The sequence below is a fragment of the Macrosteles quadrilineatus genome, unplaced genomic scaffold (assembly GCF_028750875.1).
Source record: "Macrosteles quadrilineatus isolate MER2022 unplaced genomic scaffold, UCM_ALF_1.0 Scaffold_4__1_contigs__length_99947679, whole genome shotgun sequence".
In the NCBI taxonomy this organism is placed as follows: domain Eukaryota; kingdom Metazoa; phylum Arthropoda; class Insecta; order Hemiptera; family Cicadellidae; genus Macrosteles; species Macrosteles quadrilineatus.
The window spans coordinates 40,478,544-40,505,005 of record NW_026542597.1 but is presented as its reverse complement, the minus strand read 5'-3'; the positions used below and the strand labels follow the sequence as shown (position 1 = coordinate 40,505,005).

The 26,462-nt window shown below is 31.6% G+C and overlaps 1 protein-coding gene across 1 annotated transcript in view; it reads right to left on the bottom strand.

Moving 5' to 3' along the window:
• LOC128993358 (myosuppressin) overlaps nt 1–26,462 on the bottom strand; it is a 121,373-nt gene that overhangs the window by 61,897 nt on the left and 33,014 nt on the right. The window contains exon 2 of the mRNA XM_054417203.1: nt 23,346–23,401. The gene's annotated coding sequence lies outside the window, so the exon portion shown is untranslated. The remainder of the gene's footprint in view (nt 1–23,345; nt 23,402–26,462) is intronic.

Sequence of the window (26,462 nt, the reverse complement as noted above, 5' to 3'; positions counted from 1 at the left end):
AGGCGCATAAAAACGCTTCAATATACTAAATTATTTGTTTTTTTAAGCTCTACAAAATGGTTTGGAAAGAAATTGCTAAATTTTATGTTTTTTGGGTCAAAAATAGGAAAACCCTATTTTTACCCCATAAAACCCCCCGTAAACCCTTGTTCCCATGGTCCGATCATGCTGGATCGCGAACTCGTTCGAATAAACGTACGTTTACACTTTGTACCAAATTTCATCTAAATCGGATCATTTTTGCACGAGTTATCGTGCTGACGGACATATATATATATATATATATAAATATATATATATATAAATAAATAAATATATATATATATATATAAATATAAATATATATATATCTATATAAATAAAATTAGAGTTTTGTCTGTACATTGCTTAGAATAATGAACTTTTTGGTTATTTTTACATTTCATAGGTCAGAGAAACCGAATCAAACCTTATCTCAATTTCTGTCTGTCTGTCTGTCTGTCTGTCTGTCTGTCTATCTGTCATTCTCTTGGTAACGCTAAAATACGCACTTTATTACAACTACTCCTCAATAACTATAGCACTGTCCCGCCTGAAACTTATTTTCCAAATACTATACATATATGAGATGGTTTTAGACGTATTTCATCGAATATGAGACAGTTAGATATTTAACAGTAAACCCTTGAAAATCAAGTTTTTGTCGATTTTTGACGTGGAATTTCTGGAAGCCCATGTTAACCTTATGAGAAATGAAATTATTGAATCTTAACAGCTGTTTCAATTAAACAAGTTGGTTCTGTTCTGTGATGTTCAATAGCATTAAAGTTACAAGGATTACCAACAGGGTGCAGCACTAGCACTATTATTTCTTTTACATTTATGACAACAGCTAATTTGCAACCTGGAGGCGAGTGAGCGTAGCGAACGAGCTAACCTGAAGGCAAGTGAGCGTAGCGAACGAGCTAACCTGAAGGAAAGTGAGCGCAGCGAACGAGCTCCAACATACAGGTGAGTGAGCGTAGCGAACGAACTTCAACCAGGACGTGATTGAGCCATGCAAACGAGATCAGATAGTAAAAATAAAAGTAAGCCTACCGTTATAGGATCGACCGGCAGACACAGAGGTAATTTAACCTTTTATTGATTGTCATACCGATCCGGAACAACAAAAAACAACATAAAATGAAGCTATGTATAATAGTTTGGCCAGCATATCTTAAAATATGCAAACCAACTGCTGTTCGTTATATAAGAAGGTTTCAACTGAATATTATAAGATCCCCGTGCGTAGAACGGGTACACAGCTAGTATATATATATAAATATAAATATGTATATATGAATTTGAACGGATGGTGTTTTTGGCCTCTAGGGACCTCAAAACGAAAAAAAAATCGGTCCCGCGTCCAGGTCTTACCATGAGTACTACGGTAATAGCTTATTCCCTATATGGGAAATTCGCTAATATGGAATACATTTGGCGTTCTATGGACATATTTTAGTGAAAGCCCAATTATGTAAATGGGAATTCGCTTAGTACAGTATTGCAGGTTTGGTGTATTGGTTGTATAAGTTGTAATATTCCGTTGGTATAATTATAATCTATACCTTTACGTGAAATAGTTATTTGTGTAACTAGTGTGCGAAGTGGCACTTGCGGTGCGTTACACATTATATTTTTCCTACATAAATAGTTAGTCTTTCAAACACTATTCAACACGTTTTTAGGTTTGTTAAATCCAAGTGTTAAAAGAAATGGGAAACGCTGCACCAGCTGATCTTTGTAGTATATTTAAGTTTTGCCAACTTATTTTCAAGCGTACACGTATTTCGTGCCTAATACAAGGACACTCTTTGTGTTGTTTGGTTAGAATACTGGAGTTAAAAAATGAGTCTGCTAAAATAAAAATGAGTGTGGCAATAGTTACACATTATATTTATCCTACAGTCACTATAAAGCATATAAATAATTAGTCTTTCAAACACTATACAACACGTTTTTAGGTTCAGCTGGCAACACTAATAGGTGCCCTAGAGAATGTAGTACCCGGTCCGTATCACTCAGCTATTTTTCCTCGGCAAGAAATGTGCTCCGCGTTTTGAGAATATAGTTCCGTATGTTTTTGTAATTTGAAGTAGTTTCCGCACCTAAAAAAATGCTTTAAATGTATTTTCTTGTTTATTAAGATCGTAGGAATGTTTTAAAAACGTTTAAAATAAAAGTCCAGAAAGTTCAGAAATACCGAAATTATAAACACGAAATGACAGGTTAAATCGTAGTTATAATAGTCAATCAGCTGCTCATAGTATTATTATCTTTAAGTGTTGCCAATCTATTTCCAAGCGTACACGGATTAAGTGCATAATAGAATCACGCTGTTTTGTGTTGTTTCGTTGGAATCCTGATGTGCGGCAAAGTATAAATCGTACGGCAAAGTATAAATATGCAGCAATTAGCAGCTTTCTGTACTATAAACAGTACAAGGAAGCACACTTTGTCGGGTGACTGTAGGAAATAGTTATTAAATGCAGCAGTTGGATACTTTGCGTAAACTATAATCAGTGCAAGGAAACTTTGTCAGGTAATTGTAGGAAACTTTCTTTTAATTTAAAGAGAATGCAACATGGAATGAAATAAAATACCTAATATTTAATTATATCCACCATTTAATCGTATCAAATATTACCACTTTACCAGACCTTTTCTAGTTTACAAATTAAAACTAAACCGTGATTTCCATAACCTGTACATCTATATAATTAATACGCTACATGAAACTTTGTCGGTCGAACTCCTCCGCCATTTCTTAACCGATTTTATCCGTTGATGTCTCATTGGAAAGAGCGTGTCGCGTAGATTTGCAAACTGGCCTTACTTTTTTGAAAAAGTCCCTTGGGCTTTGCCCCAGTGGCTGTTAAAGTTCCCATGTTATCCTTATGAAGAACATAATTGTTTACATTTTAATCAGCTGTATAATTTAATTGCTGTTATTTATTTTTCAATCCTATGAAACGCATTGAGTACATTTATTTACTATTTGAGTTTGTATCAACATAACCCCCAAGACGGATCGTGTTAGTATGGTTGTATCTTAAATTTGTGTATTTATCGTTGTTTTGTGTCGCTATGACGGACCGTTTTAGCATGATTGTTACTTAAATTTGTGCATTTATCGTTGTTTTGTGTAGCTATAATTTGTTTATTTGCTGTTTTTTTTTCTTTTAAATGCCTCCGACGCGACGACAACGAAACATAGACAGGAGGCGCAATCGTGATAACGACCGCAGCTACAGAACGGTGGCGCGTAATAGGCTTAAAGTCAGCACCTGACCCTGGACAATCTCAACTATTAGGTTAAAAATGCGCCGGCCCTAATACTACCCTAAAACGACTTTTCGTTCTCAATTGGCCCTCTATCAATGACTGTGTTGCCTGTGCAGCGAGGCATTTTGAGAAGAAGAAAACCGGCCGGAATGCTTTAGGTTTATCAATAACGAAGATAAACATAGTTTGAGTTACACACCGGTGATCTTTGAGTTGACTCTTTTAAACTCATTGTAAATATGACTGTTATTCTTTTTGAAATAACTCCTGTAATGCTTTAGAATTGCTCGAATTCGAGCAACAAGTACACTAGTTAATATAAAAACATAACATAATAAATTAAAAAATATTCACAATTTTTATAATTTTTTAAAATTTATCATGAAATATATTTTTAAAATAGTAATAATATTTTAAATGCAATTTAAAATCACTTTTACATTTGATAGGCCTATACATTTTAGGCACAATTTTATATGCATACATGTGCAGAAAAATGAAATACATATTTTATCATTTTCAGACACAGAATTAAAAGAAGTAAACAACAATGGAATGGTTACATCAGAGCTAAGCGGAGTTATGTAAATGCTCAAGATGATGGTTTGTGGCGTTGTGATGGAAACTCGAGGAGATTGGCAGTTGTTCCTAACATGTAGTGGTCTAGGAATGAATTATTCTTGAGTGTAACTAGTTGTAGTAACAGATTATGCATGTGATACGTGGGTTTTAACATTAACATTCATTAATTTTGTGCTTGGGCTAATATAACAATATTAAATATTTATTTCAAGCTATAAATACAATATTTAAAAAGTTCGTCCTACTCACCGGTCACAATAAGAATATTTGATATAATTTATACTTCAGAACTTTGGACACCATCTGAATAGCCACTGAATAATACAATTATAGTAAATAATAATTTTTCGAAGTATGAAATAGCAGCCTATCATGTTTTTACAATCATTCCAATAAAAATAATTTAATCAAGGAGCGACTCAATAAGACTACTATTAATTTTTTTATATTCCCTCCTTAAAAGTTCAGGCATTATAATGTAATATCAGGCAAAAAATGATAGAACGCACCGATGGCGGTGCGTTCGGATATTGTTACCTACTCTACACTTTAAATATTACGTAACCTATTTATTTACGCAGAATTTTATTTAATTCCGTGATCTTGGTCAAGTGGATAAATAAGGAGATTGGAAAGATTCGTTCATATTTACAAATTATCGATATTGCGTTCAGCATTCTGTGCGCACGATCTTTGGATTTATAAATCACGATTTTTGGCTCTTTTAACATTAATTGCAGGTACAAGCAGCACAAAACTATCAGATACCGGAACAATATGGTGCGTCCCAGGTTAATGTGTGTTATCTCGCACGTATTTGTCGTTTCTCAGTTTCTGTGAGATTCAGTTGAACCAAAATACGTAAATGAGATAATTAAAACCTTTACCTCAGCAACCCCATATCACAAAAAAGTGTTTCATAAAATTAAAATATTATTTAAGAATCTTTCGAATTTTATATTATATTTTTAGAATACATCCAACAAAAGGGTGTAATACACAAAGGCTTAAATACAACGGTTTGCAAAATTTCTTTTGTAGCTGTCGTCGGTTGGTTATTTGTTAAAATTAAAATTGTAATAATAGTTATTAGCCGTTTACAAAAATGTGTACATGATTACGTTGTAAACAATGTTTTCATTACCACCACGCTATTTCAACAACCTATCTGACATTCTTACAGATTTTGATTTTGAAATATAAATCTCCATATTGTATTAACAATTTTCTACTGTAAGCCTACGATCAACATGAGACAAATTCCTAAAGGACGAGGGACTTTTTCTGTTGTAAAACTAGTTTTGCTTTGAATAAAAAACAGTTTGCGAGTTTAAGCATTAAGTTTTTATCAGATTATTTTAAAATACAGGGCTGATTTTTTGCACGACATTTTAATGTACGATTTTTTTTAAACTAACACAGCCGACTTTTAAATTTAAAACAGAATTTAAAATGGTATAAAAATGAAAAGTATTACATTTAAATTAAACCAACCCTTCATTTCAACACGGCTGGGTGGTTGACAGACCACCAACAATTGCTCTTTATCTCTTTTGTTGCTTTTTGTCTTTAGTTTCCACAAAAAAATATTTAGTTCTGACTTTGTACAGACTAGAACTATTATTAAAGTGTTTTTAGTGCGTGAAGTTTCTAAAAGCTTCAACGTGTCTAATAAAAGCGAAAAAAACTCACTCCATATTAAATTGTGTTTGGAAATACAATATTGCGAGCAAATAAAAAATACAATCTAAAAGTACCACACCGTCTATATACTGACAAGTGGTGCATTAACGATTGTGTGGCGTGCCAACGACTGATAAAACACTTATAAATTGTTTGTGAAATTAAATTAGAACTATGTGATATCAAAATAAAATGATTCCAAACAAAGTTTAAGCTGTTAACACTTGTTATTACCACGTCACCTAGAAGTAATCCTGAAATATGCGTAAACATCACGCGCAGGAGTGCATAAAACCGCCGTTGACTATTCATAGAATTAAATATACAATGATATCACCTAATTATTTTTCTTGCTACGTTTACCCCATCAGGCCCCATATGGACCAGCTGTAGCGAATTTCCTACTAAAACCGTCGATTATTGATACAAATTGGTGACAGTCCATATAGATGGGATGTCTACTTCAGTACCTAATAGTCCATATAGATGGGATGTCTACTTCAGGACCCAATAGTCCATATTTCGTTTTATTTTTGTTAAATCTCTAGTGAGTCGCAATTAGTAGTTTTGAACCCCTGCAGTTAGATCAGACAGGAATAAACCACAGCTTATATCGTAACGGTGGACAGAGAATACATTAGTTATATTAAAATAGTAGAAGGCTCGTACCTAAAATTTTCTACTCAGTGTTTTAATTACTACTAAAAAATCACTACTCATAACTTCTAAGAGAGTTTATGTTTTCGTTTATAATCTCACATTGCCGCTGACAGTGATGCAACAAAACATTGTACCAAACACTAATTGCACCACTCAACAATTAAATTGGCCTGAACAGCTGATTAGTTGAAGTTCGAATCATTACAGTTTTAATTCTTCTCTCTCAATCCTTGAACCTCATTAGTCCGTTACCCGTGTTGTTATGAGTAAAACTATGCTGTTATGAAGGAATGAAAGTAAACAATGCTATTATAAGAAACTTTTCAATTCTAAAAACTAAACTGAAACGGCTACTTAAAAAAAAAAAAAAAAAACAGTCGTTGGTAAAAATACTAAAATAACGTTGTTAGTGGTAACCCTTTTACTATTAATGTGTCGTTTAGTATCATCCTTAAAGGAGTAAGCCCAAGGAAGGGTGAACAACAGTTAAAACTGAACGAGGACTCTAAAGATTATAGACTCTAACTACGCTAATTGGCCATTACGATAATAATGGTTTTGTGAAAAAAGGCTCTTAAAAGGTATATTAAGCTGTACTCAAATAATGTCTATCGTAAACAAAATGTATAACTAACTATTTATCGGGGTTTTGTTTGTTATTGGTCTTCAAAAATATTTTTTTCATACTTTTAATAGTACATTTTTTGAATAAAGTTAATATTCTTAAAAAAACCTTTGGTTGTTGCTCAGGTTGCAGTACAGTTTTAATTTCATAAACAGTTTTTGGCTATTTATGGTGAATTATAGTCGTGTAAATAGTACATTTTAAGTAAAGATTTTGTTACTTTATTTATGACGTCAATTATAATTTACTATCAATTATTTGAGATGGACACGTCATTTAGGTGCGTATTTTAACCCAAATATAGGCGAAGGATGAGCTACACCTGTGTAGCTTTGTTACTGACTAAGATCAGCTGGTTCATCAGCCATGATCATTTATTAAAGCCCAATGATCAGGAACAGCTGGGTCCAGTTTCGAACCATTAAAAAGATACAGACTTTTCTCAGGATCGAACTTCCAACATATTGACACGTCGGTCTCAAGGATTTGACCCGTTTTAGTCGAAGTTAACTTTTGTAGTGTGACGTAAAACAAGAGCGAAGAGGTCAATGATGCTATTTAATAGCACATTGCCTCTACAGCATTAGATATTCCTAGTTTTTTAAAATCAAGTTTTATTGTTTACTAACCCTAAAAACCATCTCTTAAAGTCGTAGTTGTATAATGTTATTGCATTTATAAATAAGTTCCTACGATGGGAAAGATACATTCGTAAAGATGTTATCTATCCCATACATAAATCTGTTTTGCATTTCCGTTGCAAACCGATATAATATGTTTTTATAGAACAGCACAGGAACCTTTATTACTTTTACCTTATTGCAGTGGACGTAAAGTAGTTTTATGGTTTGATTATTTACGTGTTTTTATAAAACGTTAGTCCCACGTGGTTCGTAGACTTTAAAAAGAATACAATAAAATGTTTCAAAACAAACAGGGGCATTTACAAACATGATTTTAATTCAGTTATATGTTTGATGGATGAATATTAATGCATGAAAGTAAACTAATCATCATTTTATATTAAACTAGTTTAGAGCTCTTTAATAACACTTCAGGGGACAAAATGGATGTTAAACATTATAAATTTTACTCTTTGTGTCCACAGTTGTGCTGCCAATTAGTTTGATTACAAGGAAAACTGGAATAATTCGTAATCTAATAGTTATTGCGTGCGTATTGACAAATAAATGTTTTAAATGCATTCTATTGTGATTTAAATCATCCGACTATTGATAAAGTGTTATATTTCATGTTTGATATACAACATGGACATTTAATTAAAAAATATTCCAACCCATTGGACATATTCAAACCCATTGGACATATTCCAAACCATTGGACATATTCCAAACCATTGGACATATTCCAACATATACAACATGAAAATTTAATTAAAACATTTCCAACCAAAACACAAAGAACAACATTTCAAAAATCTTTTCTTGAAACATTGGTACTATTCTATTTCAAAATATAACTGTTTTAAACTATTTGTTTTAGGTTTGAAATAATATTTTTTCGTCTTAAATAACTTAAAATTACTATAAGATTGTTCGTGGATTGAATAACAAATAGTATGTAATTTGAATGAATGTTATATTAAAGAATTAGTTTTATTCATGCTCTGTCAAGTATTACAGCTAACTAGATGTGGTAAAACACAAAATATCTTTGTTCAAATTTAGTTCAAAAATGTACAACATTTTTAAAATATAACTAGGAGTAAAAAGTCTTAGAAGATAAGTTTAGGGTACGAAACTTTGGGTAATTTTTATTTCAGGACCAATAAGAAACTAAATCAAGCTCTTGACACTATTGAGGAGTTTTGAAACCAACTCCAAATACAGGAACGTGATATCCGGCTCCATGTTGTGATTTAATTCTCCGTAGAGAGGCACTGCTCCTGTATTTTGTACTTAAATACAATCATACATCTTAAAAACTTGATAGATTGAAGTAAATACAATTTCTTTGAATTAACAGAAAATAATTATGTAATTTCTTTACTACAGCAAAAATAACAAGATACCATTAAAGCTACATGATCGTATAAACGATAGTACGATTATATCATATTCGGAATCTTAAAAATCATAAGAGGCTTAAAACAGAATTTACAATTCGTTTACATTCTGAACGAAAATATTCTAATAAATAGGACACAGTTACGTACATCTTATGATTATTATCTATAAACCATTGATCATCATGATCAAAGTGCTAGTTATCATACTAATATTATAAATGAGAAAGATTGTACGTTTGTTTGTTTCGTATTGACATAGAGATCACGAGATCACATATTGATCATACACGTTCCTTAGACGTCTAACCACCCGTACTAAACTGTCACAGTAGGTTACGGTAGCCTACATAAATAAAAAAAACAAAAAGAAACAAAAATATTACTTAACTACATTTCTCTTATGAAATAACAGTCATTTGTTCATATCATTTTAAAATATAGTTTCAAAAGTGTGTACTCGTAATAATTACGCAATTTTAATGGCAACTCAACTTTCACTGCCACACACACAACTCACGGATACGTGTAGTGAGATATCTTTCTAAGGGACATTCGGTTCTTTGTTCTATTTGTGTGAGATATCAAGTTCCTCCCGTCTTTCTCTTATTTGAAACAGATATATAACCTTTAACTAAAAAAACAAACAAAACAAAAACCAAACTTAGAACTTGGTGATTAGGATTTGAGCCTGGGACATCGGGGACCGAAGTCCCGCACTCTATCACAAGACCAGATCGCACCCTAATTTTAATGGAGAAAACTGTGAAAATTTAATTTTTCAGTTTTTCTTTTTCTAAACTAAGATATAAAATCGTTGACATTTGCATAACATTTTCGAAATGTTATGCATTTGCATTTTTTTATCGACGGTTTTTGTGAAGTTTGGCATCAAATATTGAAAACAACCATTTAAAACTATCTAAGAGCTGTTTTTCATAATTATCTTGCACAAAGATAGTGGCCAAAAACATGGACATTTTTGAAGCAGCAACTCATACCTTTAAGGATTTATAAATGTTATTGAAAAAAAAAAAAAAAACACATAGGCCTACAGACGCTAAACGAAACTATATAGAATATATGTTTACATAAACGTTTTTGGTTATTTTAACCTAAGGGATCGCTACGTTAATTATGCCCCCACCTTATGAACAGCTGTCTAACATCAAGTCATACATGAAGTTTTCTACTCCTCAAACTCAAATACAAAGAGACTTAACACACTTCACAGTCAGGTAATTGTTCATAGTAAAGGGCTATGAACAATCGAGGTTCAAACGTACTAAAACTAATTTCCCAAGAGCTCTTGCCTCTTTAAACCAAAGATCGGAATTAAATACAAACATTCCCAAAGCATTGTTCACAATGGGATGAAGGATCTGAGGAAACCGTAGTGTCAACTTACCCTGGGGGACCAATGAATGTGTCTTTCCAACGGTTACTTCGTTGAAATCCTCCTATATTGATTTTTGAATGGACTCGTAATTTAGGATACCCAAATTGTTTGGTGACAGTACGTTAATGGGCAATTGTTTAAACGTAAGATGTAGAAAATATTATTCAGATTAACCTAAACCCCAAAAACATTGTAGCCGCAGAGTAGTGAGCAGAGCAGGGAGTAATTTTTATCTGATTTCCTATCAGTAAATTGAGTCCTATAGTTTCCAATTCACAGGATAAAATAAAGTGTTTGTTTTTCTAAGCAATCCAAATTAAAAGTACCAGAGACACTGTTAAAGTAGAAGATATGTTAAAAATTACTCATAAGCTGGGCTGGTAGCCCCTGTATCCTTTACTTCATTGCCGATCAGCTGAAATGGATTGTTGCATTGTTTCCTACATGGTTTAGTCCTACACTATGTTGATTCTCATCCATGATATTTATGATCCCAATAACATCCTAGTAACACTATACATTATTTACAAAAATGCATATCAACTGTTTAGTAATGCTGTAAATAAAACAGGAATACCAAATTATGCACTAGTTTTCTCTTAAAAAGGTGTTCTGGGTAATTGTAATTTGGATTGTATTAAAAGCCTTCTTTAGTTGAATGATATCTCTATAATCTATACTATAATATGAGTAAAGTTTGCGCACAATGATTTTAAAAACGGCTCCTATGATTTCCTCCAAATTGTTAGAAATATCGTAGTCTTAGGCTGAAAACAATATCCATGCCAGGCTCTGTTCTGGAAAAATTCGTTTTTCATTAAAACCTTAAAATGAAATTTTAAATTTTTTTAACATTGGTAAAATTTATGGACTGTTAAGTAGCTATGACAGTTTTAGGAGAATGTAAACAAATGAATTGTAATATGCTTGTAACAAATCATTTACAGTACCAACAGTAGCAAATTACAAAATACAGTACAAAGGAAAAGGACATTTCTATGAATACTATTGAGCATTGATTAAAAAATTACATTTGGATTGTATGATGTATTACTAACCAAAGGGATAATAACGACCAGAATTGATACGTTATTCCACGATTCCGTAATTATAGTCGTGATGTTCCGCCATCCCAGTGACTAACGCAATAACGGCCAAAAGATGATATGTATCATGAGTTTTATATTGAAGTTTGTTGTAGATTTTATGGATTGTTCGTCCACATGAGTTTGTTGGGTAAATTAAGAATGAGTGGATGTCTACCGAAAACGAATTGACTTTACAACTTAATTGATCATAGCAAAACTGAAAATATTTGTAGGCTTATAGGTTTTATTTTTTTACCTCTTGAACAAATCAAACACCTCGAGCAATGCTCGGTTCCCTGGTACTAATGTTTATGAGGTAAACAATAGTAGAAATAATAATCGTTAATAATAGAATACTAACATACAAAGATAAACTAGATCGGCTAATAGTTATTTACCATCCGGCATGGTAAATTACATCAATACTAGAGGCTTGTAGGGACATAAGTCCCTAAAAAGCTCAAATGTAAAACAACTTTTTGCAGTACCGGTATTTAAACAAACTCAGAGTAACATTATCTATGTGTCAGAATAGGCATCCCTACACCATATCTTTTGTGTAAAAACCAGTTTGTTGTTCTTCTTTGTTTGCTTTTGTTGATGTCATTTTCAATAAATAATTTGAATCACTCCAGTGGTTTAACATGAAAAGGCAGCAAACATATCATTGTTTGTGAATAAATACTGGTTTACTAAGGTAGCTTTGGTCTTGTGGTTAATGAGGATAAATAAAAGCTTCCCTGTTTGGAATTTTAAAAATTCATTGGAGGTTCGCCTTCAGATGAATTGAAGACGCCTGCAATTTCATCTGCAGTAGGCTTATTATACCTACGACGATCCATATTTATCCTGTCTACAAACCTAAGTTCTAATTCACTGTCACCTTGTACAACCATTTCTTCCGAAGCTCTTTTGTAAATTTGTGCAAATGGATTTTCTAATAGAATTTCAGCTAGTTTTGACAATATTTTAGGTATTAAGTCACTATTTTCTCGACGCCTTTGACGAATTTCTGTTGCTGTTGATGTGTCAATAATGTACAATTGGCCATAACGGGGTCTTCATCATGTTGAGGCAGCAAATCTGAGATTGAACGATAAATCTGTCCTTGAATTTTGAAACAGAGTATGGTCCTTTTCCTGGAATATCTTTCTTACTGGCTGAAAAATAAGCAAAAGCCATCGCACTGTTGCATTGTCGAATGAATTTATACAGTTGTGGGCTCTCTTCAAACAAACTTTTAAGTTCTACATTAGTTTTTGACTGAGGAAGGTTAATAAGTCCGTTATGGCAACATGTCATAAAATGATTGCTTGTTAGTTCTTCTCTATAAAATGAAGAGCACAACATTGAATGCACTCTTGGTCCAGTAATCCTGCATCATAAATTTTTGCATTTCTCTCGTCTACCATGGGTCTCCTAAAAAGGGGTTGTAACATATCTTGATTATATAAGTTCGTCATTATCTACTCTTGCTCTTCTACGCGCACTGTCATTCCTATGAACAGTTCCCCGTCTTTGTGGTCTACCCCTGACGTTAATATTAATTACAGTACTTATAATTAAAAGTATATATATCCAGCAGCCTACATACCAAAACATCTTGAATCCCTGGTGATTTTATAAAAGTATGATCGAATATGATTACTCTACGTTGTATATTCACTGCACTAAAAAAATTTACTTACGAAGGAATGCAAATACACCATTTTAGAACCAATAACATTTATAGGTTATTTTAGTTGTATATATTTACACAACCTTAACCTTAAAATGTGTAGAAATATAAAGAAAACAACATCATTTAAAATAAACTTGAACATATGATTTAAAAATAAAAACAAAACAGAAGTTAGATTTAATTTCGACTCTTTGATTATTTATACAGAATATTTATTCAATGTCGTTTATTCCTTTAACACGACAATAACGTAAAAGTATGAAAAAATGAAACTTGAGTATATGATTTAAATATAAACAAAGAATTTTCCGACTAATCTTCAATATTTCAGTTTTATTATAGTATACATTTCATAGTTGACTGGCTAAAAGTAAACCAAATGCGTGTATTGATCACTGTTTTCAAATCTGTGGCACAGCTGTTTTAATTCCAAAAGATGTAAACAAATTAAACCCCATGTTGTTTTAATGGGAAAAGTTTTATTCTGTTGCGAATTTATGGTAAAAAAATAAGAAAAATGAATAGTTTTCCCTCAAAATTCACGTCAAGACCTTTAAAATAAGACCCCTCCCATCCTTCTACGGCCATCCAGTCACTCACAATTTCTTTACAAAAATTTGACTTACGGAATTATATATATAGATTTTTGTAGTATTTTAATTGATTTTCTTTTGTTTATATGAATGTAGCAACAACCTTGCAAGATGCCAGGTACACATTCACCAGATGATGAAATTGAGGTATAGATGTCTATAATCTAGGCTATAGGCTATAAATAAACATTTACATCTTTTCCTCACAACTAAATGAAAACGATCAGTATTCGTTAGCTGATATTTAAAATAAAAGTTTTGCCATATTACATTGACTGTGTAACAAGAAGTTTGCCAATCCGACAGTGAACATGATCCGAGGGAAGATATCCCCAGGTAAGGAGGGTATCTAAGGGTTGGGATCTTGACGCAGAAATTGTTGCGTTTCTGTCAAATTATAGTTGCCTAGACTTATAGAAATGCGGTCCTTTCCCAGTTCGACAAAAAATAAATATTATTTTTACCATTTCAAGTCAGATATAATTTTTATTATTGTGGATATTAGTGTTATATGGCGTCACAAAACAAAAGTTAGATGTTAATACGTGAGCTAGTATTATAGATTATATTATATTATAGATGGTATTATAGATGGTAACGTTATTAATAAAAACAATATACTGCGATAATGTGGTGAAACTAAAATCAAGAATCACTATTTTACATATTAATAACAACATAGATCGAATTTTAACTTTATACCCAAGTGAAACACAATAAATATGAGAATGGTTCAAATTTTAAATAACTACGTAACAACGATGAACAGATAAAACGTTGCAGTAAGAATTAGTGTATTTTTTGTTATTAATATGAGGAAAAAACTTATTTCCAACTAAAATTAAAACTTTAGGTCAGAACGAGAATGGACATGCATTTTAAGAATTAATAAAATGCGTAGTAATGGATGGAAATTCCGAGGGAATATTCACTTTATGAAGCAAGACGGGATATAAAACAGTCGTACTACAAGTAATAAGAATTCTACTTTGACATAAAACTGGCATTATAAAGATAGAGTTGAGTAAAAAAGCTCCGAAATTGAATGCATAATATTTGTCGGGTAGATCATTTTTGGTCAATAACAGATAATGGAATTCAAGCTGTAATACAGTTATTTTCAATAGAATCCTCTAACAGAAAACAACTGAAAAAAATCAACAGGAGTTGAACATGAGTTCTAGATAAGCATTAAAATATTAAACTGATAACACAATCCTCCAAGTCGCATTTAAGGTTGGATTTTGCATTTTTAGCATAACATTTTGTTTCAATTACTGATTTACATTCAATAATTTGTGATGTCTTGTAGACTTTATATTAATAACATCCAATAGACTATAATATAATCAATTATTCAGCTGTTGAGAAAGTTCATAAAGGACAGGGAACCTAAAACGTAGTTTACACATAACAAAAGTTTAAATAAATTTAAACAACTCTTTTGATCCTATGAAAGTTGAAATAAGTTAGCTTTAATTATTTAAGTTGAAACATTATTTATTTACTGGTACTTAAGGCTGTGTCAAATGAAAGGAAAGTCAAAATGAATATTTTAAACGCAGAACTACGCGTCAAAAGAAGTTTTGGATGTTGTGGCTAAGTACATTAGATGTAACTGTAACAAGCGAGGAATTTTCATTATTTTTAAAACACTGCAGGCCCTTTGCTCACATAGTAAATTTAAAAACTCCCACTAATTTGGACAATATTTTGAAATCCACACAAACAAATTATTTGTTTAATATTTTACTTCCCGATTTTTTAATTGTTGAACAGTTTCAATACATATTGGATCAAAATTGCCAGAAGAAATAGTTAGTATGGTCTTCATTTCTGTAGTTTTTTTTTGCTTCTTGATTCTCAAATTTAAATGCGTAGTTAATTTGCGTAGAGGAAGATACGCTGACCGTGACGTTGATAAATACCGGTGACGTTGATCACACTGACGGATTAAAGGTATTTTAACGTCTAGTATTTATTTAGTAAGGTTTACTAATGATTTCTTTTACAAGCTATGTAAGTTTACACAACAATGCAATTTCACAACCATTCCATTTCTTTTAAGATGATTGGACTCACGTACAGTTTGCTAGACTATGATCTCACTGTGAACATTTTGTTTGCTTTAAAAAAAATCTACGAACTACGTTTGGGTAATAATGGCATTATTAATTTTAATAATGCATTACGTATTACATCATTAACAGTTATAGTTAATACATAAGTTATATTACAAGTTTAATTTGTATTCACTTAAATTAATGTAGTAAAATGTTTAAACCAAAAAGCACTACTTTGGAGTATACATTCTATTCATATGTTAAGTCATATGAAGTATTAGGATAAAAACAACTTGGTTCAACAATGGTTCAACGGAGCTACGAACAAAGTGTGGTGCTGTACTCTGCTATTTACGTAAACCAACTAACTACCTTATCTGTTATGTCCCAACCAAGTGTTTTAGTATCAGTATGACAAACTGGAAAAATTGAACCTAAATAGTAGTGTATAATGTGTGAGGATAACTTAACTACTTACGTTCTTCGCATGAATCACTTAAGCAAGTCCAGTTCTACGGGTTCAAATTTAGCAAAATCATAAAATAAAAGAAATACATATTTTTGTTACGTTTATATTCAACATACTAATTGAAGTTCCTCCTTATAGTTCCATTGAAAATAAAGCCTAAAAAATCAACCAACCAGTTAATGGAAACCGATGTTAGACTTAGTTTTGCGCTTACTGTGCTAAATACTCTAGACAAAATTAAACTTTTCTCATTACTGTTAAATGTATTCTGCATGGTTTGTTGTAACTCGAGAATTGTGTACTTTACTTCCACATTTTATATCTTCTAATAAACATATACATTTATTAATTGTTATTTTACAGAACAGTTATGGTGGTCAACAAATATTTCTTAAAAATCACAAACATTCTGGTAAACAGAAATCTAGCCATTTTAGACCCATACTTATGGCATTTTATATTTGTCTTAGCCCAAGGAACAAGTCTATAAAATATGCCCAGACAATTTGGAATGTTAGAGTAATAGTGTTTTGAAACATAGGAACTACCTAAAACCAGGTGGACGAAGATAAAAATAGTAGATAAAGATCAAGGAATGGTAAGTAATCATAAACACGTTGCTAGCGACTAAAGATGTGGGGAACTGAAGAAGGATGGATTTAAACTTGAAGCATACTTCTGGGTTCCAGAATCCCTTGAGAGGAAATGTGCAGGATATAACTCTTTATACGACAGTCCTGACTTTAACTTCACACGTGATCCAATTTACTAATTTGTGTAAATCTTTAATTTTGAGTAATTTCACTGCAGTTTTGGTTTAATTTACGGAAAATAGGTCTAGACATAATCCTATATTGAATGCAGAATGTTTCGTCTAGACATTTTAATCCAGTTTTCAATAATAAATAATATTATTTAATGGTTTTTCGTGAAAAGGGGTCTTCAATAAAGTCAGTTCTCATAAAATATCTTACTCATTTTGTTTCATAGATGCAGTTTACTTCAGTTTACGTCACAGGTAGTTTTAACTACAGCTTTAAGTTTGCTTAAAATAGCCTGGTTTCCCAATTAAATCATAGATTTTGAAAATATATTGTGATTGGTGTTATAAACCTAATAATGGTTGAGAACGTTTGAAACTGGGCTTCCTGGAGAAAAGTTGACAATTCTAGGCAGTCTAGACCACTTAGTCTAGCCGTTTCATCAGTTACAATAAAATTATTAGTTGGACAAACAATAGTTGAAAAAATACCTTTTATATCGTCTTTTCCAATAAACCTTTTCTCCTAATTATATTGAACTACACCTGATGAAATTTAAATTGCGAATGCCATCGTCTTTCTGACGTTCCTTTCAAATCAATTTACAATAGATTCGAATACTTTTCTTATCCTTAAATCATGATTTCTATAAGAATAAAAAAGTAAAATTATCTTTAAGAATATTGCAATGTACAGATGACTGAACAATGTGGTTTATTTGCAATCTTCTAGACGTGTCAAAGGATTCTTTGTTTTGTTGAAGACTAGTTGAACAATATTCTTGTCTCTGAGAATTGATATCACTAAAGCAATAAAACTAGCGTCGTGTACCTGGCAAATATCGTACTGTACGGTGTTATACTAATCTCACTGCATTAGAATAGCTACATTGTATATTGTTCCTTTCTTTAATGATCATGCATTTTTTATGTATAAAGTGAATGTCCACATAGATAATGTTCACGTAGGCATTTAATATGACAAATCTACGAAACACTCGAAACACAAAATTTCCCAATTCCTCTCTAGACTATTTTAAGAGCTTAAAAAACAAATAATTTAGTATACCAAAGTATTTTTGTACGGTTATTGATTACGGAGGAAATAAAAAAATGCAAATTTAAAATTCCCATGTTATTTTTATGGAGAATATTGTAAAATGTAGTAGTTAGCTTGTTTATGGAAATATTTTGATCTGATTTGGCAAATTTGTTTTATACTAAGCTACTAACATTTTACTAAAAAACACACTTTATTAGCCTCCCTGTAGCAGAAAACCTAGTTACTCATAATATATAGTATACAGTAAATAATTAAAGCTAATGATATTTAAATAGATTTAATTTAAAATAAATTCAGACAAATGGAAATTCGCTTTGTCTGCAGGTTTGCTGCAGCAGGGGTATTATTATATTTAGATAGTGTCTCTTCGCTCCTTTTACTTTGGAATCGCATAAAGCTAATCGCATAATTGCAAAAGCTCGATTCCGGATTATTTAACGATAAGTTGTGAAAATCAATATTCGATGAGGTTCTAGCCTAAAGTTAGTATGAACTTTCGTAGTACAGTAGTGACTTGGTTACTCATTGTTGATGAAATTGTTTCTCCTCTCATTGGTTGTAACGCGTAATAATCACAAACATGTTCAAAGTTCATAAAAAAAAAAAACTAAAAATCCTCTAGTTTTATTTACTAACGATGAATTCCCAACAAATGGGTATGAGTAAATAGTTTTCACCTTAACTACAGAATGAAAGCAAGCGAAGGTTGAAATATGAGCAATTGTATTTTAGAGTCCAATAAAAGTAAAGCTGAAGGTCCGCCACTGGTTAGGATGGTTTTTATGACAACGACGTTTTTGCCAATTGTCCTCAAAACCATCTCCGCAGAATTACTCAGTTTGAAATATTATTTTTGAGTGATAAATTTAAAAATAAATGCTAATATTTCCGAAAATCTTTACCTGTAATTATAAAACAAGTATTAAGTTTTAAAGAGATTGATAAATAATAAATACTCGTAGATTTGAGATTTTACAAAAATACTTGTTTGGACAGCCGAAAGTTATAGCCATCGTCTTATAATTAGAAGGTTAGGTTTAGGAGGATCGTGTCGGGGCCCAGATGCTGTTTTTGAAATTGGTTATCAATCAAAGATTTTGACATTATATAGTTACGAGATCAGGACCACTCCCTTACGAAAAGGAAAAAATGGCAATGGCATAAAGAACCAAAGACAGAATAGAATGATTGAACCGAATTATAATCCCAGCAAGAAGGGCGAATTCTTCACATTTTAAACTGGCGGTAAGTATATAGTTAATGGTATATGTAATCGTGAGCCTGTTTTCTTCTTGACAACTCGATGGCTCTTAATTACAGTTTTTAAAACATCTTTAAATTACTTATTTCTCATAGGAGTTGTTTAATGAGAACAAAAAGTAGGTAGGCTAAGTAAGAAAAAAAATCAATGGTAGTAAAATATTTTTTTAAATTTTTTTTCATCTGTATTTTTACCAGTAAAAATCAAAATCAATTATTGGAATATTTCATTACTTGTCATGAAAGCCACAAGTTTTTCTATTTGTTCATCCAACATGCCTGAACGCCGCTATTGTAACGTTAAAAAGAAGGACGTGGGTGTAATGTAGGACGTTAGAGAGAAGAAGTTTAAGATTCAAAAGTGCAGACAACAAGTCTTGATTGGGACATTATGCAGCACAACGTCCCCTCTTAGGGACTTTGTTTCGAAATTGCTCAGAATATTTTACATACAGTTTTGTTACACTAAAATATTTCTAAACTTCTTTATTGTGTATATTAGTAATATACTAAAGTGACTCTTTTCGATCCGAGCTCAAGTTTGGCTCAAGGAAATGAGTGAGGGTCGAAAAGACACTTTTTGCCTGTCCGACGAACTATATTTTATCAACTATCGACATACAGCCTAAAGCTGTGAGTGTGAAGAAAATCGGATTGCGCCAGTGTCGGTGAATTTTCAAGTGCAAAATTATCAGTTACATCGATTTTGACGTAGATGTTTCATACAGGGACGTGAAGTTTCTCCTATTGTCTTTATCGTCAACTTACTGTTTACTGGTTTAATTTTGTATGTGTTGTTTAAACATTCCAATATATGCCTACTTAATCATTTTTTATGCTTTGTAAAATCAAAACGAACCTGTGGTAGATAATATTCTATATGGGCCTATGCCTTTAGATCTTTAACTCGTAATGTTTTTACTGTCTTACGAAATAAAGAATTTACACACTGATTGCAGAATGCAGTATTTATAATTCATCACTTATTCATAACGTAAATTTTTATCGTAGGAAACCCTATAATTGGACAACTTGGTAGACAAGAGGACCAGAGGTTTCGCAATAAAGTTAAATTAAGGTCATCAAATGTTGGAGAACTTGACTAATTAATTAATTGTCACTTCTGAATGTGTTGTTTGGATGATGAGGTGAGGATGACTGTGGAGGGGGGTGAGATGGCTAGAAATCTGTCACTGCAACATAATATTACAAGCTGTGTGGTTATCTAGCCATTGAATCCACATATATACAATCTAATCAAACTAATATTGTATAGTAAAAATGTATATAAACAGCTCTTAATCACTCTAGATTTTATTAAAATAATTGCAAAATTTGTAAGTATTTTTTAATTTATATAGCGTAAGGTTTCATTACACTTCTAACTTTGAGATAAATAATTATAAAAATCGAACATTTTGTGTATGATTAAAATAACACAAATTAAAATCAAAGGATATTCTGTGCTATCAAAGGATATAGATGTACTTGTTTTGAAAGTTTTAGGTTATTAATAATAAATTATGAGCAAATGAATATGTTTTAAAAAGAATTCTAACAGAGAATGAGTAAAGAGACTGATAGCTAGGGTTAAGAAGGTTAGATCTCTTTGTGATTTTTTAGAATTCATGCCCATAGTTGAGGTTTGAAATAATTTAAACTCAACATCGTAATTCAATTAATCCACTAATGTTTGTTAACGGATAAAAACATACCCATTGAAGCAACTGTAATAAAGAAATTTGTTAATGAAATAGTTGCGACAACTTTACCTTTTCCTGCGATGATAAATGAATTTATGTTTTGTTTAGAAATTAAAAACTGGTGACCTTGAAAGTAAGTTAAGGTAAAGCGAGTCTACAAGAACATAAAAACTTTCTTTGTTAGGTGAATATGAGTCTCAAGGGTAAAAAGGATCTCAGGAATAACTTTGCAACTGAAATTAGTTTTTTGATTGTCTTTCGAACGATGAGACTTGCCTTAACGAGCCTTGTAAATCTTCGTGAGATCGTCATCCTTCTGAAATATCTCCATTTACAAGTTAAAATATTTCTACCGTGTTCATAGTATTTAATCCGATAAACCCATTTAAAAATGTTAAGAATGAACATGTCCTCGTATATTGAACAAATCTCTCTGCATAAATTCGCTTAAATAAAAATAAATTGATATAATTTAATTTGACAGTTAAGCAAATTCATAATACTGTACATATTTAAAACTCCTAGAATATTTATATGCGATTAGGACAATGACTTATTAAAAATACACTAAATAATCTTTTTGATACAAACAAACGTGCAACGAAATTCTCTAACAAAAATGTAATAGTTATTATAATGGTTTTCAACAGCATATAATTTTATTTAGTCTTTCAAAAATCTGTACATCTTAGACTAGCCTGTCGTGCAAAGGTGGCTATTTTTCCTCAGAAACAATTTATTGGTGATTACGGCTACAGATTGAGTTTCGTGCTGAGGAGAGCGAATTCTAAACACTTTGTAAGCCTTCATCGAACAAAACTTCCGGTGCTTTGTAAAAACTCATTTGCTCAGAACTTATTGCTTGTTACGCTAACGTGATGCTCGTTGAACCAAATACATTTTATATATCTTAAAAAATAATGACCCAAATGGGAAATTCTAATGTGGGGGGAGGTGTAACAGTTAAAGTTTGCAAATTTAACAGTGAAATGATCAAATGATGGACTAAAAAGTTGTTTACACTAGTAACTCCTACAATGTAAACATAAATGGTGTATATGAGTGTTAACTTTGGAGCTCATGGTAGCACGGTATTAAAGGGGGAATAAGTAATTCCGTTGAGTTTATAAAAACATTGATACCTAATTTTAGTAATTTTGCCTTCTCAATATTTTATGTTTGACAATGCTAAATCAATGCAATATTATTTTCGAGAGAAAACCTACAATTTTTCTACGTTTACGATAAAGTCAAAGATTATTGAAGTAAGCTACAATATACAAAACAATAAAAATTAATTTTATAGTTTTAAACAACTTTTTACAGATTAACCTGTCAAGAATGACAGGTTTATAGATTTATTAGGTTTTTAAAATTTATCTTCCAAGTGTGTTTCCTGATTTATGTATATTCGCCCTGAGTCAAAAGGGCAAAGGGTTGTATGAATATTTATATTGCGAGTTGTGAGCCGCAACCCCCAAGCAGATCCTAAGATCAGTTTTGACATTTTTCGTTCCAATTTCCATTCTATCTCCGCCGGTAAGGGAACAAAGGAAGTAACTGTTAAATGCTCAGTTTTGTTTGGTTTTTCACACCATTAAGATTCTACGGGTCATTACAGGTATTTTATTTTTTAGGTCCTAAAGATATTTTCAGAAATTAGTTAACTAGGTCATTGTCGCATTTCTTTTGAAAAGTGAATCCGAATAAAAAATATTTTAATTGAAACCTTGCGGTTGATAACATAGGTGCGACTGACTCCTTTCTTGTAGTCACGAATAAAAGATACTAATGAAATAATGACAATATTTCAAGTGTAGTGTTTTTTTTATTTTTTTTCTTCAAAAACCTCCAATTATTGAAAAAAAATTTACTGAGGACATCCAACCTTAAATTACATTAGGAACTTTCTATAAAATTGACTCCTTCAATGTTTTTGAGAGAAAAGATTCACACATTATTCTTAACCTAATAAATAGGAAAAAACATGTCTTTTAATGCCTAAATTCTAGTAAAAAACTAATAAGCATTGTTTTTATGTTAAAAAAGCTAACAACTTAACAACGAACCTTACACCAGCACTTAATTTATCAAACGTTCATATACCCATGTATTTCAGGTCAAATATTTTGAAGAATGTTTGTTAAAACTCAAAGTATTGAATAATGAAGTACAGTATCTTTTTGTTGAGGTTTACACCGGTATGTATAAAATATTGAAAGTATTCATGGATAAACACCCCTCTCCCGAAAATAAATGTATGTATGCAATTGCAATACACTTTTTTCTCGAAAATAGTCAAGCCATGCGAAAAACAACATTGATATTTTTACATAAGTTCATGAGGGTTTCTTCCTCTTTTGCTGAGTAACAAATTGACTTACCGGAAAGGGTTGTAATTCCAACGCTGCTACAAGAAACCTCGTCAGCCCAGCTGATCCTAAAACAATAGAAAATCGTTGTTGGACTTAAGTTAAAAACGTCAAATATAATTAGAACACAAGAACCTTTCTATTATCAAAACTGTACTAACACGATTTTTCCTTAAAGATGAATGCTTGAGAAACTTAAGTCTAGTATTTTAGTTTTGAAGGATTGACCTCTCTCATTATAAACCAAGTATTTCTGGAACCAAATTATTTTAGAACCCATTGCTCCCATTTTGGTACACACAATCTAAGTTACAACAATTAGAAATACAATTTTTACCATTCATCCATAACTTTTGATTGAATATGTACTTAATCATTCTGTGCATATATTGTAGACTGCTTGTACCCAAAGTCCTGTATGTAACATGCTACCAGGCAATTCTCAAGAGACCGTATACTAATGTGAACAGGTTTACTGAAAGAATTGAAAATTCTTTAGACAAGATGAAAAAGGAGAAACCGTGTAAATTCATACATCCTATTTTTTTTCTTTTAACAACGTTTTCATTCGAAACTTAAGATTTGAAATATCCCTACTTAAATAGACCATCAAGAATGAACGCACCAATAAAGTTGTACATTGTGGAGAATGTGAGACATTTACTACAATATTACATGTATAAGAACCCACTTGCCTCACATGAAGCAAGTTACATTGTTAACTAGCGCTTCAACTTTACACGCGAGTTTCATAAAGTCATCAAACGACGTTCGTGATTTCATATAGTTATGAAATTCCACCTTTAGAGTAACGGTATGGTTTGTTTAACATGTTAACATTCTATTGAATTTATATCAACTGTATGTCCATATCGGTATGCTTTAATCTGCTATTTCAAAAAATGTAATGAAAATTAAAAGTAATATTAGTTTCAAGGTATCAAAGATTTTTATTATTCTATGTATGTTCTAAGTTTGAGCACTGTTGGAATTTTTCGAATTTTTTTGGGAGGGAACTGTTCATATTCCTGTTATGTTACTATCTCAAGTCAACCGTTGTGTTTAATAGCATAACTTCTTGATAGCTAAATGACCAATGTAATTTGTGTCTAGAATCGACTTCGCTTAGGTTACAACCAGCAATCTTTCGATTTGAAGGTGACTCAAACCACTCAACTACCCATACTATTTGACTGTTTCAAAGTAATTAAACGTAATAGAGGTGTTAAGTGTGTGTAATGTACCAGTAGTACATTTCTTTAAGATATGTGTGTGTAGGCCTATGTGTAAAAAATCAAAATAACACTCTCTCCTAGGATGACACGCTGACTGGTGAAATATTCCGGAGACTATAGAAAAAACTTCAGAAAGAACAACGGTAATACAAAAAATGTGGCTTAAGATGCCACTGCAAAAAAAACAGTTAAAGTTATACAAGGTAAACTTTTTATATAATTTTGTTTTTAAATGCTAAAAAATCAGTTTAGTAAAAAATTAATTTGTTTAAGAATACATCATATTTCACCAAAAGAAGACCTTTTTGTAGTGTTGTAGTTTTTGCAAAATCCCCTATATTTAAAACATAACTCTTCTTTATACATACAGATATATTTTAAATTATAGCTAAAAATAGTGCGGTCACCATGTACTGTTTGTTTGAAATCCAAGTCCAGTAAGAGCAAGATTTACCTTAGAGATACTTTGAACTTGAGAAGTTTGCCTAGCTCTCTAACACACGTTCAAACAAACATTCTTCTGAAACCTGACACTCTATGACATTACATTTTGGTGTAAGTTTAAGCTTTTAAGTCAATTTCGTAAATTTACGTGGACATAGAAGGAAATCGGTCCATAAAATAGGAGACAAAAATAGATATACATTAACTACTATGTACTTTGTTACGTGTTACACTACATTTGTTCAGTGTTTCCCATTTATTTTCTCCAGGATAATTATTTTTTTTTACAGAAAATATTCATTAAGTGTTCATTGAGCCATATGAAGGTTTAAACATGAGAACGAATTTACGCGCTCAATTCTACATTCGCAAAAAAGTTTCAGACTTCAAAAGCCCGTGTTTTTTCCAAATGTTCAAATCAAAGCTTTAAACAATTTTAAATTGACTTTTTCATAGTTTGAATCATAATTTAAATAAACAACTAGGCCTATTCATAATAAATGATTAATTTATTGCCTTATGTTTATGATTTACTTACATATTTAAAGTGTCAAATGCAGTAGTACGACTTGCAAAATCACTAAAATATTAAAATTCAAGAGCATTAAAACAAACTTTGTATTTGGTAAAGCATCAGAACAAAAACAAAGAACAAAAATAATAAACAGACTTTATTTAAAGTCAGCTGATTAATTTTAACAAAGAGTAATCAAATTTAATACATTACACGGCTAACGTTGTCTTCCATGTTATCCTTCTAGAGAAAGTTTTAATCTTTGCTTATTGGTAACCGAATAGATTATAATATCATTGATAAAACATACTCCCTTAGTAGATTTCTCATCCTTATGGAACAGCTGAAGCCAATTTTATTGTTAGTTCTGCCCAGTGTACTGTGGAGGTCGTGTTTTGTTTACGATTTGTTTCTTTAATTCAGTAATATAAAAACTAATTTAACCAAATAAACGATCTAATCATAAACAATGACTCGTTACCTAGTTATATAACCAAACAGTAAAGCACAAATCATGAAATTAACCCTAAAATAATATAAACAAAATTTCGTCGACACTAGCACCCAGTGCCACCGGACATGAACTAGACACGAAAAACGAGCTTCAAAATGTACAAATGTAAACCTAATCCATATACCGGTAAGACGTTTCTGCATACTTTGAGAAGCATCGTTTTTGGAAAATAGATGTATAAAACTTGTAATAAAAAATCGTTGAACATCAGGAAAACTTTAGCAAAATATAAAAGTGCACGCCTCACAAAATATATCTAGGTTGGTGCCCTTAAGAGGTTTCCGTAAATATTAACTGACCTACAAGAAAGGAAACAGACGATTCTTTCACATAATACGAGTTTCCAGATGACCGAGTGAATTCTTTAGATATCGACTACAACTTGGATATTGCTTTAGCTTTGGAGACGCTTTACTCTCGCA